This window comes from Zingiber officinale, chromosome 6A, assembly GCF_018446385.1.
Source record: "Zingiber officinale cultivar Zhangliang chromosome 6A, Zo_v1.1, whole genome shotgun sequence".
NCBI classification, from domain to species: Eukaryota; Viridiplantae; Streptophyta; class Magnoliopsida; order Zingiberales; family Zingiberaceae; genus Zingiber; species Zingiber officinale.
This window is the reverse complement of record NC_055997.1, coordinates 108,600,056-108,607,440: the sequence shown is the minus strand read 5'-3', so window position 1 is coordinate 108,607,440 and position 7,385 is coordinate 108,600,056.

Sequence of the window (7,385 nt, the reverse complement as noted above, 5' to 3'; positions counted from 1 at the left end):
GGATGTTCCAAGATCTTGAAGCTTGCTTTAGTCCATAAATGGACCGATTGAGCTTGCACACTAGATGCTCTCTGGCTTTTTCAATGAACCCTTCTGGTTGCTTCATATGGATGTTCTCTTCAAGACTTCCATTAAGGAAAGCTGTCTTGACATCCATTTGCCAAATCTCATAATCCATATGAGCAGCAATAGATAAGAGTATCCGGATAGACTTAAGCATGGCTACCGGTGAAAAGGTTTCCTCATAATCGATTCCCTCTTTCTGAGTGTACCCTTTCGCAACAAGCCTATCTTTGAAAGTTTCTACCTTCCCGTCTGTCCCTCTTTTCCTTTTGTAGATCCACTTGCATTCAACGGCTTTTACACCATCAGGTGGTTCTACAAGCTCCCAGACCTTATTAGAGTACATAGACTCTATTTCAGAATTCATCGCCTTTTGCCAAGATGTTGCATCTATATCTTGGAGTGCTTCGTCATATGTCCGGGGATCAGGTTCATGTTTTCCCGGGATCAAGTCCGAAGACTCTCCCAAAAACATGAATCTCTCAGGCTGCCTTACAACCCTCCCACTACGACGAGGCACTGTCTGTGGTTGTGTATCATGTGTGACACGTGTTGCAGTTTCTTGTGGTACTTCATCTTGTACTGTTAGTACTAAAGTAGACGTGTCCTCTCTTAGTTCTTCTAAAACAACTTTACTACTGGGCTTGTGATCCATTATATAGTCTTCTTCTAAAAACTGGGCATTGGTGCTAACAATGACCTTCCGTCTTAGGACTATAAAATAAACCACCTTCGTTCCTTTGGGATATCCTACAAACACACGAACTTCTATACGGGATTCTAACTTATCAAGATCTGGTTTTAGCACATGTGCCGGACTACCCCAAATCCGAATATGTCTTAGACGGGTTTTCGCCATTCCACAATTCTATGGGAGTAGAAGAAACGATTTAGAAGGTACTAAGTTCGGAACATACACTTCTGTTTCGAGCATATCCCCAAAACGAATTTAGTAATTCAATAACTCATCATCGATCTAACCATCTCCATAAGAGTCCTATTCCTTCGTTACGCTACACCATTCCATTGGGGTGTTCCAGGTGCAGATAATTGGGATTGAATCCCGGCCTCTGATAAGTAATTCCTAAACTCTCCTAAGAGGTATTCGCCACCACGATCAGATCGTAGTGTCTTGATACTTTTACCTAATCGTTTTTCCACATCAGCCTTGTATTCTTTGAACTTATCAAAGCACTCGGACTTGCGGCGCATTAGGTAAATGTATCCATATCTTGAATAATCATCTATAAAAGAGACAAAATATTCAAAACCACCTCTTGCCTGGACAGACATAGGACTACACAAATCAGAATGAACCAATTCTAACACTTCTTTGGCTCTATACCCCTTGGCCTTGAACAGTCTCTTAGTCATTTTACCTTCCAAGCAAGATTCACAAGTTGGAAAATTTTCCAACTCTAATGAACTCAAAAGTCCATCAGCTATAAGCCTCTGAATCCTACTTAAGTTAATATGACCAAGCCTTAGATGCCAAAGATATGCTTGATTCATTTCCGAAGGTTCTTTTCTTTTATTAGAGTTAGAAGATGAGTTATAAATTTCCATGTTTTGTCTTGTGGAAGAAATTAGATTTAAAATATATAAATTACCAACTAATGTACCAGAACAGATAATCACTTTATTTCTTTTAATAACTACATCGTTACTGAAAGAAACTGAATATCCATCTAAAAATAGTTTAGAAACTGAAATTAAATTCTTTCTAAAACTGGGTACATAAAGACAATTTCTTAAAACCAAATTTCTATTTCTACTAAAAGATAAGTAGACGTCTCCTACTGCAACAGCTGCCACCTTAGTAGCATTGCCCATGTAGACGGTAATTTCTCCTTCAGATAGTCGTCGGGTTTCCTGGAACCCCTGCAAGGAATTGCAGACATGATCAGTGGCTCCTGTATCTACACACCAGGTGCTGGTAGATAACACCGCTGAACATGTTTCAACAACTAGAGCATGAGATATACCTTTGTTTTGGTTCCTACGAGGACAGTCCGCCTTCCAATGTCCTGTCTGCTTGCAGATGAAGCACTTGCCCTTCGGCTTCTTCACTCCAGCTTTAAATCCGTACTCGAGACTTATTCACTTTCTTTGAACCGACTTGTTTCTTCTTCTTCTTCCTCTCGGTTTAGAAGTAGAACCATTTTCAAAGATAGTGAATTTGAGCATTGTGACGAAATAATCCTTCTGCTGCTGTCAATAGTTTCGCTAATGAATAAATCCTTTTATTCATATTATCGTTCAGTAACCGCTCAAAACTTCTAGGTAGCGTTGGAGGATCATATCGATCCGGGTTTCCCATCAATTTCTCCTCCAAGGATCCGTATCTCGTTCGGATAAGCCATCATCTTTAGGATATGATCCTCACGAGTACCCTCTTGCATGGTGGCTGTCATTATCTTTCTCATGGCTACTTGCCTAGAAGCCCTATCCTGATGACCAAAGAGTTCCTTGAGATTGTTCATAATATCATAAGCTGTTGGTAAATCTTGATGCTGATGTTGCAATACATTTGACATTGAAGCCAAAATGTAACACCGCGCCATCTCATCTGCTTTTACCCATTTCCTATGATATTCAATCTCCTCTTGGGTAGATTCACCAGTAGGTGCTTCAGGGCAAGGCTCAGTCAGTACAAATTTATAACTTTCAGCAGTAAGAACAATGTCCAGGTTCCTTTTCCAATCTATGTAATTAGGTCCAGTAAGTCTATTCTGTTGAAGTATGATGGACAGTGGGTTAAAAGTCATCCTAAGAATCACAAATAACTTTTGGTCAGAACTCTAAATTTAGAATAATATTGATTCCTCAAACAATACTATTTTAAATTAACCAACACCTCAAAACACCGTGAATTTTGTATGCCACATTAGTGTGGATGTATACAAATTCAACATTTGTAAAAGGAGGGGTTTAACCCATTAATTTTATTATCTTGTCAACCTAACTTTTTGACAAATAAAATTAATAGTTGGTGTCTTTTGGTCACACAAATAATAGCAGTGACTCCGATGGGGAGGATACTATTAAATGTGTCTAAGTGTATACCATTACTTGACACTAAGTCCATTAATAAGATTATGCCCCTTCCGTTGGGGAAGATCACACGCTCTTATTAACTTCCTATAGTCATCCAAAAATGGAAGTCTGTTCTAGTGATCCACAAACAAGCTCATCCGTTATGGAGGAAGGCACTCAGAGCCAACGCGCAAGCTTGTTTGCATCACTTACAAACCAGTAATGGAGACCATGGGATTTATTTAAAAATCCCTCTCCCACTTAGTTATTTATAAACGAGGAATTTTAACTATGCTAGCCTACTAGTCATGTATACTAACATGCACACACAGCACAATATAAAAGCAATAAATAGAAAATTTAATTTTCAACTATTATGGCTTTTATCTATAGTTGTCCTCCGTGTGTTGTCATCCCAAGCTGCTGCCATATTTGGCCACCACCACCGGGTCTAGCTGTCGCATCCATCTTGCTCCTAGTTCCGCTGCGCCTCTGGTCCTTAGAAGGTTCCACGCTTTGCAAGATTTGATCCGTGACATAAATAGAATTTTATATTTTGATCCTATATTCCATAAAAGGAATGTACATGTATCTAGATCAAAAATAAAATCCTAATAAAACTAAATACAACTCCTGCTGTATTTTTAATACAATCATGCACACACATATAATTGCCCTTGACATGTCCAAGGGTCCAATCACACACATAATAACTAAAAGCCATAATAGTTGGATCCTGCATCCACAAAGTTAGCACATCCTACTATTAACCTGCCTAAATTATGTATGACATGTGCATAATTAACCTAATACCAAATACACAGAGGCAAAACCCTAGCTCTGATACCAATTGTTGGTTGCTACTCGGAAAACCTAGAGGTTTCACTGTACAAAAATTTTGTACAAAGGTCTGAACCTTTTTCTAGCTACCATGTGTTCTTTTAAATTAAATTTTGGATCGCCTGCGGAACTTAACACGTTTGATCCAAAACTTAATCTATTTGTTCTTTTAGGTTTTGACTTGGATCTCCTGCGGAACTTAACACGTTCGACCCAAATCGCCTTAAGTTATTAATTCCATTAAATATTAATTTCCATAATTGGTTCCCAATACTGACGTGGCGAGGCACATGACCTTCTTGGATATGGAAGCAACCACCACCGACTAGACAAAACCTTTTATGGAAAGCTAATATTTAATTTCCTAAAATAACTTTAGGTTAACCGAAAAGAACAATCAAATCACAAGGAAAAATAAAACAAAAGAACACAACATCGAAAAACATATTCGAAATACTAGAATCGTAAGCCTCTTGTATTTGGTATTATTTCCATAAATAACTAGTATGATGCGGAAAAGGAAAAACTACTAGTTATACCTTCTAGAAAGACCTCTTGATCTTCTACCGTATTTCTCTTCTAACCTCAGACGTTATGTGGGCAATGGTCTTCCGAGATGAGAAACCACCAACCACCTTCTTCTCCTCCTAGCTAGGTTCGGCCACAACAAGGAAGCTTCACCAAGGATGAAGATCAAAACACCAACCAAGCTCCAAGAGATGCAAGCTTTCTCTCCTTCTTCTTCTTCTTCTCCAAGTAGTATCCGGCCACCACAAGAACTCCAAGAGGGATGAAGTATTCGGCCACCACAAGAGGAAGAGAGGGAGAGGATGATGGCCGGCCACAACACCAAGGAAAAGAGGGAGAGAAAATAATAGAGGTTATCACCATGAAGGCACCCCCACCCCTTCTTTTATATTCCTTGGCCTAGGCAAATTAGGAAATTTAATTACAATAAAATTTCCTTAATTTCCTTGACATGATTTAATTGAGAAAAATAAAATAAAATTTCCCCAATTAAACTATATTGGCCGGCCACCACATGGAGAAATAAATTAGACAAGTTTTAATCAACAAATTAAAACTTCCTAATTTGTTTCCGGAAATTTTAAAATTAAAATTTCTCTTCAAAAATATCTTCATGGTTGATAAAAAGAAATTTCCATAATTTTAATTTTACAACATGTGAAAATTTTTAAAGAGAAAATAAAATATCTCACCAATCTACAAATAAGGAAAGAGATCTAATATCTTTCTTTAATCTTTTGTAGATCTTTTTCAAGAGAGATATTTTAATTTTAATTCTCTTTAATAAATTATATCTTCCACATAATAAAAATTAAAATTAAAAATCTTTTTTAATTTAATTATGGCCGGCCCTACTAGCTTGGGTTCAAGCTAGGGCCGGCCACCCTAAACCCATGCTTAGGCCGGCCCTAGCTTGGTTCCCAAGCTAGCTTGGCCGACCCCCTTTAGGTGGGTATAGAAAGTGGGTATAGGTGGGTATAGTACTCTATAAATAAGAGGCTACGATAGGGACCGAGAGGAGGAATTGGTTTTGGTCTCCCGATAAAATTAAGCATTCCGTGTTCGCCCCGAACACACAACTTAATTTTATCAATAATAATTCATTCCACTAGAGAACTATTATTGAACTACCGCACCAATCCCAAATTACATTTTTGGGCTCCTTCTTATTATGAGTGTGTTAGTCTCCCTGTGTTTAAGATATCGAATGTCCACTAATTAAGTGAGTTACTGACAACTCATTTAATTAATATCTAAGTCCAAGAATAGTACCACTCAACCTTATTGTCATGTCGGACTAAGTCCACCTGCAGGGTTTAACATGACAATCCTTATGAGCTCCTCTTGGGGACATTATCAACCTAGTATCTCTAGGACACAGTTTCCTTCTATAATCAACAACACACACTATAAGTGATATCATTTCCCAATTTATCGGGCTTATCGATTCATCCAACTAAATCTCACCCATTGATAAATTAAAGAAATAAATATCAAATATATGTGCTTGTTATTATATTAGGATTAAGAGCACACACTTCCATAATAACTGAGGTCTTTGTTTCTTTATAAAGTCAGTATAAAAGAAACGACCTCAAATGGTCCTACTCAATACACTCTGAGTGTACTAGTGTAATTATATAGTCAAGATAAACTAATACCTAATTACACTACGACCTTCTAATGGTTTGTTCCTTTCCATTTTGGTCGTGAGCTACTATTTATAATTTATAAGGTACTGATAACATCATCTTCTGCATGTGACACACATACTATGTTATCTAAAATATAAATTAATTGAACAACTACAAACAAATGTAGATAATTTGACCAAATGTGATTCTTTATTTATAATGAATGTTTACAAAGCTTAGGCTTTCAGTATACACTCCAACACAGACTTCATACACTTTCAAGGTGGCATGTTATATGGAACAACTATAACAGGCCACATACTGTAAGCAGTGTTTATACTGCCAAATGGATTAAAACCGTCTGTTGCCAAACTAAGACACACATTTCTAGGATCCATGCCAAATACTGGAAATTTATCATCCAACATCTTCCAAGCAGAACCATCTGCTCGGTGTCTTAAGACACCATTCTTTTTTGGTCGCTCAACATCATGTCATCTCATATTTTTTTTTGGTATGCCTAGAACTATACAAAGGATTTAATCTAGGAGTTAGGGGAAAGTATCATATCATCTTTTTTGGTACCTTTTTCCCTTTTGTATTTTTGTCAACCCATCTACTCGAGCCACATATAGGACAATTCTTAAACCCAACATTTTTTTTCCAGAAAAGAGCACATGCAATCATGTTCACAGACATGGATTGACTCGTACCCAAGTCCTAATTCACGGAGCTTTCTTTTTGCCTCATAGTGTGAGTCGGGTAATATTGCTTGAGGAAATTCTTGCTTCATTAACTTAAGTAACATATCAAAAGACTTGTTATTCCACTTGTTGAGTACTTTCACATGCATTAATTTTACCAAGAAATTAAGTGCTGCGAAATTTACACATCCCGAATATAGTTCTTTTTCAATTTCCTCCAACATATCATCGAAATTTTCTGTTTGGAAACCTTCTTGTTGAATAGGCTCACTAGATTCTCCAATCTCTACTGGTCCCGTCAAATCATCTAGAACATTTGTCATTTCATGTGGGGCATCAGTATCAGATAAAACTTCATGCTCTATTGGTGGATGTTTATATTGCTCAACATGGTAATCCACACTTTGTATGACTGTTGTATGCCATATCGTACTAGGTGTATCTCTACTAAGCCCGGTGAATGCAGCCGATGATTCAAACAATTATTACATGGGCATCTTATTTTCTCCTCTTCATTGGTGTACTCGACAACACGTGCTACAAACATCCGAACACCATTTTTATATTCACGAGAGATTCG